At 34.2% G+C, this 15,261-nt stretch overlaps 1 protein-coding gene across 1 annotated transcript in view; it reads right to left on the bottom strand.

The window, feature by feature from the left end:
• The window catches only part of ADAMTS19 (ADAM metallopeptidase with thrombospondin type 1 motif 19), a 280,168-nt gene that overhangs the window by 69,454 nt on the left and 195,453 nt on the right, over nt 1-15,261 (bottom strand). The gene's annotated exons all lie outside the window — the stretch shown is intronic.

Here is a 15,261-nt window from a genome sequence, read left to right as displayed (position 1 = left end):
ATCAGTATTCTTCTGATTTGCATTTTTCTGGTACAGTTTCCATTCTTTGATTTTTAATTTTTGTGACTCATGTTTTACATATATTTCTTATGAATACAATATATGTGAATTATTCGTAAAATCCAGTCTGATAATTTTCATCTTTTAACTACAGACTTTAGTTTTAAATGTTTATTAAGATTGTTGGTATCTTTTGATTTCCTGCTTGTTGTATGTTTTTGTTGCTTTTCTCTTATCTTGTTTTCTACTGATTGATTTTTTAAAATTTTATTTAAAAAATTATATTTGGTTCTCTATGTTTTCAGTCAATTTTTGTTTATTTTTAAATCCCTTTTTAATACATTTAAACATATTAACATAATATTTTCATATATTCTGCGTATGATACAAATATATATGTCTGGTTCTGCTCTCCCTTAGTTTTACTGTTTTGCTTATAGTGTCTATTTCCATCTGTATTTTCTGAACTTTTTTTTACTATAAAATTATATTTGTTGAACTTTATAGAATTCTTTTGAGGCCTGGTTTAAAGGTGACTTACCTTCAAGAAGGATTTGCATTTGCATATACTAGCCACTTTGGTAGCCTCATTAAAATAAATATCTTGAGGGTTCTGGACTTTATAGAGTAGACTGGTGCTGCAAATCCATAGAAGCATTTGCTTGGTTGCAGATCCTCAGGGAAATGGATTTTCTACCTCCACCTAGTACCAAAGTTAATACAGACACATTTTCTGTCTTTCTCCTTTTATGGTGCAAATGCAACACATGTACTACTATGTCTTCTCGCACTGAGCTCGTAGGTTCTTTGGGGGTCCCGCTTTACGTAGGGGTCTTGAGTCTCCACTTCGTAAAGGTCTTAGGCTTTATTTTCTGCCCAGTTCCCCTTGGCTCTCAAGGTCTAAACTGGTCATCAGGATTAAGCATAAGTGGGGCTTCGGTTAGCCTAATACTCTGGCTTCCTGTTCTCACTTTGTTTTTGACATGTGAGGAATCCTTAACTTCTTTCCTGTTCAGAGGTAAATATAAAAAGTGTTCTTTTTTTCTCCTTTTGAATTTTGCTCAACATTTTAAACTGTTTTCATTGGGAATTCTTCCCACAGTGGGTTACATGCAAAGCTGCAGGCAAGGTTAAGTTGACCCATACAACCTCATTTACATTTTTATAAATCATAGGCTTATAATGGTTTTGTAAATAGATGACCTACCTGAACTACTCTCCATTTTATACTTTTGAATAAATTATTAACAAATTAATAAAACCATGATCTTCAGAAAAGCATATAATAATTGCAAATGGGGATACAACTCAAAGAGAGTAATGAAAAAGAATAACTGTACTGGGAGGGTATTAAATGTCTTCTGTGAGATAACATCTAGTTTGATGTAGATAAGTTACTTCATTAAAGAATAACCAGTTTGCCAAGAAATGATTTATTTTTCTTTCTTTCTGCTAAAGCTATTTCAGATGAAGATTTTCAATGACTTTGACTTCCTTCCAATGCCTGAAAGAGCTTTTAGGAAATGTGATTTATGGTATTTATTCTCTGATCTATTCTCTCTATTCTTTAGGCAGAGAACACATATCACAAGCTTGAAATCTAGGATTTTAGGTTTGAAATCTAGGATTTTAATACTGTATCATTTCTTTTTAATTGTTTTTTTTCAAACTTGCCCCTCATCCACGTGCCTTATCTCAGTAAATTCCATTATTATTTGCCAAGTTAAGCCAGAATCCTTGAATTTTTCTCTTCTATCAGTACTCACAGCGATTTTCTAACAAGTTTCATCAGCTAACTTCTTCAATGTCTGTAGAAGCACTTGGGTTTTTCTTATTCCTGTTCTCTTGATAGAATCATGCAACTGATCTCCTTGTCTTTGTTCTTGAACCTTTCCATCAGGAGAATTGTTTTTTCCTCAGTCAAGCAAGTAAGGAAACTTAGTAGGTTCTTGAATAAACATGGTAACATACTAATTTTTCCAATAATGATTTAATCTCAAGTAGTATTCAGGATGTTTAGAAGCACTAATGCCATTTCTTTACACAAGTAAAAGACCCTAGTAACTTAGGCCTGATGTTAAGCACAAGGAAAACTGACAATAATAAGGCCAGGCACTTAACACAGATATATAATTTCCTTTTCAAATTGAATGCTCTTTTAACAAGAAAAAGTGATTGAAGATCTATGTTTAAAGATTTGCACCAAGGAAAGAAAATGGGGTCTGGCAAACTTGGAGGTACTAACTGAAGAAAAAAAATAGTCGTTTCAAGATTTGTATTTCCTTCCATTAATTCCATACAATCGATCACATTAATTAAGAAATAGGGAAAAAGGGGGAATTTGGGAGAAGTTCAAGGAAAATTTCTTCATATGTGACATGTACTTTAAAATCACAAGTGTTGCATAGAAGCCAATGATAAAAAAGAAAAAAGAAAAGAAAAGACAGTATGATCAGATACTGTGGCCACACTTCTTGGGTTTAAATCCAGGATCATAACTTTTTAAGATTTGTGACCATGGGAAACAAATTTATTCTCTGTTCCTCTATTTTCTGGTTTTAAAAACTGGGAAATTAGAAGTTCCTACTTCATAAAGTTGATGTGAGGACTTATTTAACAAAGATATTTAATGCACTAACCCATGCTAATCACTATACAAGTGTGAATCATCTTTTCTTAATTAAAATTCACTGAAAAATCCTTTATTAATTTCTGTGTAACAGACTCTGTTTTAGTTACTGCAGATATGGCTCTGAGCAAAATGATCCCTGCTTTCAAGAATTAACAATGGAGATAGATAATATAAAGCATGCATGTAAACAAATAAGACAATTCAAACAGCAATAAACTCTATAAAGGTAATAAAGCAGGACCATGTAATAGGGAGTGGCCTGGGTAGGGGTCACAGTTGACATGGAGGAAAGGATACATCTGAATAACTGAGAGGACTTGCTGATGTACTGTATTAGAATGGTAAAGAGAGTTATCAAAGAGAACTCCTAGTTTTGGTGTAAACTACTGCATAGAAATTAGTGACTGTGGTAGGATGAATAATGGACCCCCGCCCCCGACCAAGACATCCATGCTTTAAAAGATAAATATCATATAAAGTATCTTCTCTGAACACAGTGAGATGAAGTTCGCAATCAGTAACAGAAGGCAAATTGGAAAATTCACAAATTTGTGGAAATGAAACTACACACTCAAACAACCAATGGATCAAAGAAGAAATCACAAGGTAAATTAGAAAATGTCTTGAGACAAATGAAATGAAAACACAATGTATCAAAACTTACAGGACACAGTGAAAGCAGTGCTATGGGTGGGGGGTGGGTTGGGATTTATAGCTATATACACATTGAAACAGAAGAAACATCCCAAATTAACAACCTAACTTTACAGCCTCAGAAACTGGAAAAAGAACAAACTAAATCCAAAGCTACAAGAAGAAAAATAGTAATAATAAAGATTAAAACAGACATAAATGAAATATAAAATAGAGAAAATCAACAAAGCTAGAAGTTAGTTCTTTGAAAAGATCAACAAAGTTGACAAACCTTTAGCTATCTGGCAAAAAAAGAATGAAAAAAAGACAACTAAAAAAAAAAGACAGAAATGAAAGTGGGGACATTACAACTGATGCTAAAGAAATAAAAAGGATTATAAGAAATACTATGAACAACTGTATGCTAACACACTGGAAAATCTAAATGAAATGAACACATTTTTAGAAACACAAAGCCTACCAAGTCTGAATCACAAAGCAACAGAAATCCTATAAGTATACCTATAACTAGTAAGGAGACTGAATCAGTAATCAAAAATATCCCCTCAAAGAAAAGCACTGGACCTTATGGCTTCACTGGTAAACTCTACCAAACATTTAAAGATCTAACACAAATCCTTAAATTTTAAAAATAATAAAAGTGGAGGGAATACTTCCTAACTCATTCTATGAGGCCAGCATTTTCCAGATATCAAACCTAGACTAAGACATTACAAAAAAAGAAAACTACAGATCAATTTCCCTTATGAACAATGATGCAACATCCTCAACAAAATACTACCAAACTGAATTCAGGAGCACAAAAGACATCTAAATCAGAAAGGAAGAAGTAAAATTATTTTTGTTTGCAGATGATATGATCTTATATGTAGAAAACAATAGAAGTTTTACAAAAAGCCCAGTAGAACTAATAAATAAATTCAGCAAAGTAGCAGGATATAAAGTCAACACTCAAAAAGCAATTCAATTTCTATACACTAATAATGAATGATCTGCAAAATAAATTAAGAAAACATTTCTATTTACAAATAGCACAGCATCAAAAAGAATTAAATACTTGGGAATTAACTTAACAAAGGAGGTGAAAGACTTATACAATGAAAACTACAAAACATTTCTGAAAGAAATTAAAGAAGATGTAAATAAATGGAAACACATTCCAGGTTCATGAATTGGAAGAGTTAATATTGTTAAGATGTCAATATTATCCAAAGTGCCCTACAAATTGAATGGAATCCCTATCAAATTTCCAATGGCCTTTTGTGTAGAAGTGAAAAAAAACCCTATCTTAAAATTTATAGGGAATCTCAGGAGACCATGAATAGCCAAAACAATCTTGAAAAACAGGAACAAAGCTGGAGACTCACACTTCCTGGTTTCAAAACTTACTAGAAAGCTACAGTAATCAAAACCCTGTGCTACTGGCATGAAAACAGACATATAAACCAAGGGAATAGAACAGAGATCCCAGAAATAAACCTTTGCAAATATGGCCAAATGATTTTCGACATGGGTGCCAAGATCATTCAATGGAGAAAGGACAGTCTTTCAACCAGTAGTCCTGGGAAAACTGAGTATCCACATGCAGAAAACTGAAGTTGGACCCTTAACTAATACCACATATAAAATTTAACTCCAAATGGATCAAAGATCTAAATGTCAGACCTAAAACTATAAAACTCTTAGAAGAAAATAATATGCAAAAGCTCCACAACATTGAATTTGACAATGATTTCTTGGACATTGCACCAAAGGTACAGATTATAAAAGAAAAATAGACAAATTTCATGAAAACTTAAAACTTTTGTACATTAAAAGACATTATTAACAGAGTAAAAACCTACAGAATGGGACAAAATATTTGAAAATCAATCTGATAAGGGATTATAATCCAGAATATATCAAGAATTTCTAAAAACTCATGAACAAAAAAATCAAAGAACCTAATTGTAAAAGGACCTAATTTAAAAATGGGCAAAGGACCTGAAGAGATATTTCTCCAAAGAAGTTATACAAAACCAACAAGCACATGAAAAGATGCTCAGTATCACTAATCATTAGAGAAATACAAATCAAACCCATAATGAGATATCACCTCATAGCCATTAGGATGGCTACATTCAAAATAAACAGAAAACAAGTGTTGGTGAGGATATAGAGAAACTGGAATCCTTTCACCCTGTTGGTAGGAATGGAAAATGGTACAGCAACTGTGGAAAATGTTATGCAGTTCCTCAAAAAATTAAAAATAGAATTAGTCTATCATCCAGTAATTCTACTTCTAGGTATATACTCAAGAGAATGAAAATCCAGGTCTTGAAGAGATATTTGTACACCCATATTCATAGCAGCATTATTCACAATAGCTACAATGTGGAAGCAACCTAAGGATCCATGGATGAATGAATAGATAAGCAAAAGGTGTTATACACATACACTGGAATACTATTCAGCCTTTAAAAGGAAGGGAATGTTGACATATGCTACAGTATGGATACATCTTGAGGACATAATTATAAGAGATATGTCAATAATAAAAAGACAGTTACTGTATGATTCCATATACATGAGGTATGCAGAGTGGTCAAATTCATGGAGATAGAAAGACTAATGGAGGTTACCAGAGGATGGGAGGAGGGGGGAATGGCGAATTGCTATTAATGGGTACAGAGTTTCAGTTTTACAAGATGAAAAGAGTTCTGAAGAAGGGTGGTGGTGGTTGAGCACCAAAGTGAATGTACTCAATGCTATCAAACTGTACACTTAATATAGTTAAGATGGTAAATATCATGTTACGTGTATTCTACCACAGTGTAAAAAAAAGTTTTGAAAGAGAATAAAGATACCCACATCTGAATCCCTGGAACATATGAATGCTATCTTATATGGCAAATAAATACCTTTGCAAATATGATTAAATTAAGGATCTTGAGAAGGGGAGATTATCCTGGATTACCCAAGTGGGCCTAAAATGCAATCATATGTAGCCTATAAGAGGCAGGAAGAGAGTGGTCTGAAAACAGAAAAAGAAGAGAAGGCAGTGACACTAGGGAGGCAGATGTTGGAGTGTTGTGGTAACAAGCAGAAGAATGTTGGTAGCCATCAGAATCTGGAAGAGGCCAGGAATGGATGACACCCTAGGGACTCCAGAGAGAGCACAGCTTTGCAGACACCTTAATTTCTGGTCCAGTAAAACTGATCATGGCCTCCAGAACTGTAGGATAATACATTCCTGTTGTTTTATACCACCAGCTTTGTGGTAATCGTCACTACAGTCATAGGACACTAATACAGTGACATTTACTATAGTGGGGAAAACTAGGAAGAGGTTTCAGCACAGATAAAAATAAAGTTTTTGATTTAGGCATTATTTCTGAGGCACATATGAGAATCTGATAATTTACATCAAACAAAAATGTAAAGCAAAGGAGCCAAATGTGATTCCCTAGGGAGAGAGCAGAGCAGAGCAGAGCACAGGGTCCAGGCTTGAGCTCCACAGTATGGGAACACTGGGAAACCATGTAGAGATTGAGAGTCCAACACAAGAGGGCATTTGCTGTCCTTGATAAACATAGTTATTGTCAAGGAGAGACAAAAACAAGACAGGATTGGTTGAAGACCCTGGTTAGTAAGGAATTAGAGGGAGCATGGAGCTGTCAAATTTGTAAAAATGGTAGGTGTATTTAGGCACATTTGCTAGGGTATTAAAAATCAGAGCACAATGTGGAGTTTTGTAGAATTTGAGAAAACTCCATTTGAGACACCTATATTCCTTTCCAGCTTGGAAAAAAGAACACATATTCCCAAATGTAATTGCCAACTATCTACTATTAAACGAATGTATTAAAACTTTCTCAATTTTACACAGCACCTCCAAAAATGGGTATTAATCTGAATTTGGATATATGGGATGATTTACTTGCATTTAAAATGCATTTAAAAACCACAGCAGGTAAAAATAGATAAACTTTATATATTAATAATGACCGACTAATGGGTGTGTCACATGATAAAAAATTTCTTGGGTTTCCCTGGTGGTGCAGTGGTTAAGAATCCGCCTGCCAATGCAGGGGACATGGGTTCAATCCCTGGCCTGGGAAGATCCCGCATGCCGCAGAGCAACTAAGCCCGTGCACCACAACTACTAAGCCTGCGCTCTAGAGCCCACGAGACACAACTACTAAACCCACGTGCCACAGCTAGTGAAGCCTGTGCACCTAAAGCCCGTGCTCTGCAACAAGAGAAGCCACAACAATGAGAAGCCTGTGCACTGCAACGAAGAGTAGCCCCCACTCGCCGCAACTAGTGAAAGCTCGTGCACAGCAACGAAGACCCAACACAGCCAAAAAACAAACAAACAAATAAATAAATAAATTTCTTGTATTGTTCCTTTCCTCAAATTTTCCTACTCCTAGAAAACAAACCCTAATGTGAAAAATGATTTGATCCAAGTATAGACCATTTTTAATTTTACAGAGCAGAAACAATCATGTAACAACACTGGGTTATTTTTTCATGTACAAAGTGTTTCCCTATTGGGACATTATTTCTGAGTTGAGAAAGAATAAGGAGGAAATAATTTTGTTAAGAAGGAAAAAAAGACATAAAGGTTTTCTTTAAAGATAATATAAATACAGTGTTTATGGCTTTTGATCTGTTGAATGCAGAGAGACAGCCACAGAATTTTAAGGATGCTGGTCTTCACATCCCCCTTCCTTATCACCTGGGGAGGAGACAGAACAGTGTAAATTTAACACTGGCTTAAACAGCTACACATCTGCAGTGGACAGAAACTGAAGCTGAATTTCTTTCATAGGAGCCTGGGAATTATAGCCTATGTGTATAGCTGAATTTTGCTGAAGTAGTGAGTGCTGATTAAGGCAGTTAAATGAATAAAGGACATCATTAAGAGTGACCTTGTGGAAGACCTGTTAATGAGGCTAATTTTTTGATAAACAGATTTTTAGGTTGGAGACAAGACGGCTGAGTAGAACTAGAGTGCAACTCCTCTCAAGAAAACACAAAAGTCACAATAAACTGTTGAATAACCATTGACAAGAATGACGGGAATCTACCAAAAAAGATATTCTACATCTAAAGACAAAGAAGAAATCCCAGTGAGATGGGGGAGGACATGAGAAGCAAGAGGAACTACAACTCTGCAGCCTACGGAACAGAAATGACAATCACAGAAAGTTAGACAAATGAGACAACAAAGGAATATGTTCCAGACAAAAGAACAAGATAAAACCCCAGAAGAACAATGAAGTGAACTGGAGATAGGCAATCTACCCAAAAAATAATACAGAGTAATGATAGTAAAGATGATCCAAGATCTCGGAAAAAGAATGGAGGCACAGACTAAGAAGATACAACAAATGTTTAACAAAGAGCTAGAAGACATAAAGAATAAACAAACAGAAATGAACAATATAATAACTGACATGAAAAACACACTAGAAGGAATCAATAGCAGAATAAATAAGGCAGAAGAACGAATAAGTGAGCTGGAAGACAGAATGGTGGAAATCACTGCCGTGGAACAGAATAAAGAAAAAAGAATGAAAAGAAATGAAGACAGCCTAAGAGACCTCTGGGACAACATGAAACACACCAACATTTACATTATGTGGGTCCCAGAAGGACACAAGAGAGAGAAAGGACCTGAGAAAATATCTGAAGAGACAATAGCTGAAACTTCCTTAACATAGGAAAGGGAACAGTCACCCAAGTTCAAGAAGTGCAGAGTTCCACATAGGATAAACCCAAGGAGGAACACACTGAGATACATATTAAATTGATAAACATTAAAGACAAAGAGAAAATATTAAAAGCAACACTTGAAAAGCAACAAATAAAATACAAGGGAATCCCCATAAGGTTATCAGCTGATTTTTCAGCAAAAACTCTGCAGGACAGAAGGGAGTGGCATGATATATTTAAAGTGATGAAAAGCAAAAACCTGCAACCAAGAATACTCTACCCAGCAAGGCTCTCATTCAGATTCAATGGAGAAATCAAAAGATTTCCAAACAAGTAAAAGCTAAGAGAATTTAGCACCACCAAATCAGCTTTACAGCAAATACTAAAGGAACTTCTCTAGGCAGAAAAGAAAAGGCCACAACTAGAAAGAAGAAAAACACGAACGGGAAAGCTCACAGGTAAAGGCAAACAGAGTAAAGGTAGGAAATCATCCACACACAAATATGATATCAAAACCAGCAACTGTGAGGAAAGTACCAATGCAGGATATTAGTAATGCATTTGAAAGTGAGACCAGCAACTTAAGACAATCTTGTCTATATACAGACTGCTATATCAAAAGCTCATGGTAACCATAAACCAAATATCTACAATAGCTATACACATAAAAAAGAAAAAGGAATCCAAACACAACACTAAAGATAGTCATCAAATAACAAGAGAAGATAATAAAAGAGGGATGGAAGAAAAAAGACCTACGAAAACAAATCCGAAACGATTAACAAAATGGCAATAAGAACATACATATTGATAATTACCTTAAATGTAAATGGATTAAATGCTCCAACCAAAAGACATAGAGTAGATGAATGGATATGAAAAGAAGATTCGTATATATGTTGTCTACAAGAGACCCACCTCAGATCTAGGGACACATACAGATTGAAAGTGAGAAGATGGAAAAAGGTATTCCATGCAAATGGAAATCAAAAGAAAGCTGGAGTGGTAATACTCATGTCAGACAAAAGAGACTTTAAAATAAAGGCTGTTAGATGAGACAAAGAAGGACACTACATAATGATCAAGGGATCAATCTAAGAAGAAGATATAACAATTGTAAATATATATACACCCAACACAGAAGCACCTCAATATATAAGGTAAATGCTAATAGCCATAAAAGGAAAAATCAACAGTAACACAATCATAGTGGGGGACTATAACACCCCACTTACATCAGTGCACAGATCTTCCAGACAGAAAATGAATAAGGACACATGGGCCTTAAATGACACATTAGACCTGATGGACTTAATTAATATTGATAGAACATTTTATCCAAAAGCAGCAGAATACACATTCTTTTCACATGCACATGGAACATTCCCCAGGATAGATCACATGCTGGACCATAAAGCAAGTCTCAATAAATTAAAAAAAAACTGATATCATATTAAGCATCTTTTCTAAAAACAACACTATGAGATTAGAAATCAACTACAAGAAAAAAACTGCACAAAAACACAAACACATGGAGGCTAAACAATATGTTACTAAATAATTAATCAATCGCTGAAGAAATCAAAGAGGAAATCAAGAAATATCTAGAGACAAATGAAAATGAAAACATGACGAAACAAAACCTATGGGATGTGGCAAAAGCAGTTCTAAGAGGGAAGTTTATAACAATACAATCTTACCTCAGGTAACAAGAAAAATGACAAATAAACAACCTAACCTTACACTTAAAGCAACTGGAGAAAGAAGAACAAACAAAACCCAAAGTTAGTAGAAGGAAAGAAATCATAAAGATCAGAGTGGAAATAAATGGAATAGAGATGAAGAAAACAGTAGAAAAGATCAAAGAAACTAAAAGTTGGTTCATTGAAAAGATAAACAAAATTGATAAACCTTTAGGCAGACTCATCAAGAAAAAAGGAAGAAAGCCCAAATCAATAAAACTAGAAATGAAAAGGAAAAGTTACGACACCACAGAAATAAAAAAGGATCATAAGAGACTACTATAAGCAAGTATTTGCCAATAAAATGGACAACCTAGAAGAAATGGACAAATTCTTAGAAAGGTACAATCTCACAAGATGGAACCAGGAAGAAATAGAAAATAAGAACAGACCAATCACAAGTACTGAAACTGAAACTGTGATTAAAAAATTCCCAACAAACAAAAGTTCAGGACTTTTACTGGCTTTACAGGTAAATTCTATCAAACATTTAGAGAAGAGTTAACAACCATTGTTCTAAAACTATTCCAAAAAATTGCAGAGAAAGGAATACTCACAAACTCATTCTATGAGGCTGCCATCACACTGATACCAAAACCAGACAAAGATACCACAAAAAAAGAAAATTACAGATCAATATCATTGATGAACATAGACCCAAAAATACTAGCAAACCGAATCCAACAATACATTAAAAGGATCATACACCATGATTAAGTGGGATTATTCCAGGTATGCAAGGATTTTTCAGTCTCCACAAATCAATCAGTACGATACACGACATTAACAAATTGAAGAATAAAAACCATATGATCATCTCAATAGGTGCAGAAAAATCTTCTGACAAAGTTCAACACCCATTTATGATAAAAACTCTCCAGCAAGTGGGCATAGAGGGAACATTCCTCAACATAATAAAAGCCATATATGACAAACCCACAGCTAACATCATACTCTATGGTGAAAAGCTGAAAGTATTTCCTCTAAGAACAGGAACAAGACAAGGATGTGCACTCCTGCCACTTTTATTCAACATAGTTTTGGAAGTCCTACCCACGGCAATCAGAGGAAAAAAAGAGTAAAAGAAATCCAAATTGGAAAAGAAGTAAAATTGTCACTGTCTGCAGATGATATGGTACCATATATAGAAAATCCTAAAGATGTTACCAGAAACCTTCTAGAGCTCATCAATGAATGTGGTAAAGTTGCAGGACGCAAAATTAATACACAGATTTCTGTTGCATTTCTATACAAAAACAATGAAATATCAGAAAGAGAAATTAAGGAAACAATGCCATTTACCATCACATCAAAAAGAAAAAAATACATAGGAATAAACCTACCTAAGGAGGCAAAAGACCCCTACTCTGAAAACTAAAAGACTTTGATGAAAGAAACAGAAGATGAGGCAAACAGATAGAAAGATATACCCTGTTCCTTGATTGGAAGAATCAATATTGTCAAAATGACTATATTACCCAAGGCAATCTATAGATTCAATGTAATCCCTATCAAATTCCCAATTACATTTTTCACAGAAGTAGAACAAAAAATTTAAAAATTTGTGTGGAAACACAAGATACCCCAAATAGCCAAAGCAATCTTGAGAAAGGAAAATGGAGCTGGAGGAACCAGGCTACCTGACTTCTGACTATACTACAAAGCTACAGTAACAGTTTTGTACTGGCACAAACACAGAAATATAGACAAATGGAACAGGATAGAAAACCCAGAAATAAACCCACACACCTATGGTCAATTAATCTATGACAAAGGGGGCAAGAATATACAATGGAGAAAAGACAGTCACCTCAATAAGTGGTGCTGGGAAAACTAGACAGTTACATGTAAAAGAATGAAATTAGAACATTCTCTAACACCATAATACAAAAATAAACTCAAAATGGATTAAAGACCTATATGTAAGACTGCATATTATAAAATTCTTAGAGGAAAACATAGGCAGAATACACTTTGTCATAATTTGCAGCAATATCTTTTTGGATCCACCTCCTAGAGTAATGAAAATAAAAACAAAAATAAGCAAACAGGACCTAATTAAACTTAAAACCTTTTGCACAGCAAAGGAAACCATAAACAAGACAAAAAAACAACCCACAGGATGGGAGAAAATGTTTGCAATTGACGCAACTGACAAGAGATTAATCTCCAAAATATACAAACAGTTCACGCAACTCAATATGTAAAAAACAAACAACCCAATCCAAAAATGGGCCAAAGATCTAAATAGACATTTCTCCAAAGAAGACATACAGATGGTCAAAAGCACATGAAAAGATGCTTAACATCGCTAATTATTAGAGAAATGCAAATCAAAACTACAATGAGGTATCACCTCACACCAGTCAGAATGGTCCATCATCAAAAAGCTTACAAACAGTAAATGCTGGAGAGGGTGTGAAGAAAAGGGAACCTTTTTCTACACTGTTGGTGGGAATGTAAATTTGTACAGCCACTATGGAGAACATTATGGAGGTTCCTCAAAAAACTAAAAATAGAGCTACCATATGATCCAGCAATCCCACTCCTGGGCATATATCTGGAGAAAACCTTAATTCGAAAAGATACATGCACCCTAAATATTTATTGCATTACTATTCACAATAGTGAAGCTATGGGAGCAGTGTACATGTCCATGAACAGATGAATGGATAAGGAAGATGCCGGTACATATATACAATGGAATATTACTCAGCCATAAAAACGAATAAAATAATTCTATGTGCAGCAACATAGATGGACCTAGAGATTATCATACTAAGTGATGTCAGAGAAAGACAAATATCATATCACTTACATGAGGAATCTAAACAAATGATACAAATGAATTTACTTACAAAACAGAAACAGACTCACAGACTTAGAAAACAAACTTATGGTTACCAAAGGGAAAAAAGGGCGAGGGTGTAAATTAGGAGGTTGGGATTAACATATACACGCTACTATATATAAAATAGGAATCAACAAGGACCTACTGTATAGTATAGGGAACTCTACTCAATATTCTGTAATAACCTAAATAGGAAAAGAATCTGAAAAAGAACAGATATATGTATATGTATAACTGAATCACTTTGCTGTACACCTAAATCTAATACAACATTGTAAATCAAATATGCTCCAATATAAAATAAAAATATAAAAATAAAAAAAATAATATAAATACAATGTTTAAATTCTGGGAGAATATTTAGTCTTTTTCCAGCATATCACATTACATACCTCTATCTGTGGATGCCATGACTATAAAAGATCATTTTACATGACTTAGTTTGAAATATTAATTTATAAGCAATATGTATTTTGACAACATAATATTTTCTTTCATATATTTAAAAATCATTAACTGGCCTAATTAAAATAGCTGATAGAATTTTTTTCCAGAAGTAGTACTTAAAGATTTAAAAAAACTTTCTCAAGGGCCCAATTAAATAAAATCATAAATGAAAAGAAAGTTACAATTAACACCAGAGAAATACAGAGGATCATAAGAGATTACTATGAATAATTATACATCAATAAATTGGACAACCTATAAGCAATGAATAAATTCCTGGAAATGTGCAATCTCCCAAGACTGAATCAGGAAGAAATAGAAAGTATGAAACACCAATTACCAGTAATGAAATTGATTCGGTAATCAAAAAACTCCCAATAAACAAAAGTCAAGGACCAGACAGCTCCACAGGTGAATCTACCAAACATTTAAAGAAGAGTTAATGTCTATCCTTCTCAAACTATTCCCCAAAACTGAAGAGAAAGGAACACTTTCAAATTCATTCTGTGAGGCCAGAATTGCCTTGATACCAAAACTAGACAGAGACACCAGAAGAAAAGAAAATTACAGGCCAATATCCCTGATGAATATAGATCTAAAATCCTCAACAAAATATTAGAAAATCAAATTCAACAATACATTAAAAGGATATTACACCATGATTAAGTGAGGTTTATCCCAGAGTTGCAAGGATGGTTCATTATCCACAAATCAATGTGACACATCATGTAAACAAACTGAGGAATAAAAATCATATAATCATCTCAATAGGTGCAGAAAAAGCTTTTTACAAAATTCAACATTTATTTATGATAAAAAAAACTTTCAATGAAGTGGGTATAAAGGGAATATACCTCAACATAATAAAGGCCAGATATGACAAAACCACAGCCAACATCATACTCAATCGTAAATAGGTGAAAGCATTTCCTCTAGAATCAGGAATAAGATAAAGATGCCCACTCTCACCACTTTCATTCCATACAGTATTGGAAGTCCTAGCCATAGCAGTCAGACAAGAAAAACAAACAAAACAAACAGAAACTCTTAGATACAAAGGGGTGACTGCCAGAGAGAGAGGGCGGGGGGGTACATGAAATAGGTGAAGGGTAGTAAGAGGTAAAAACCTCCAGTAATGAAATTAGCAAGTCAAGGTCCTGTCATACACAGCAAAAGGAATATGGTCAATAACACTGTAATAACTTCATTTGGGAACAGATGGTTACTAGACT

The sequence above is a fragment of the Stenella coeruleoalba genome (assembly GCF_951394435.1).
Source record: "Stenella coeruleoalba genome assembly, chromosome: 3".
NCBI classification, from domain to species: Eukaryota; Metazoa; Chordata; class Mammalia; order Artiodactyla; family Delphinidae; genus Stenella; species Stenella coeruleoalba.
Note: the sequence above shows the minus strand (reverse complement) of the source record. Positions and strands in the feature narration are given on the sequence as shown.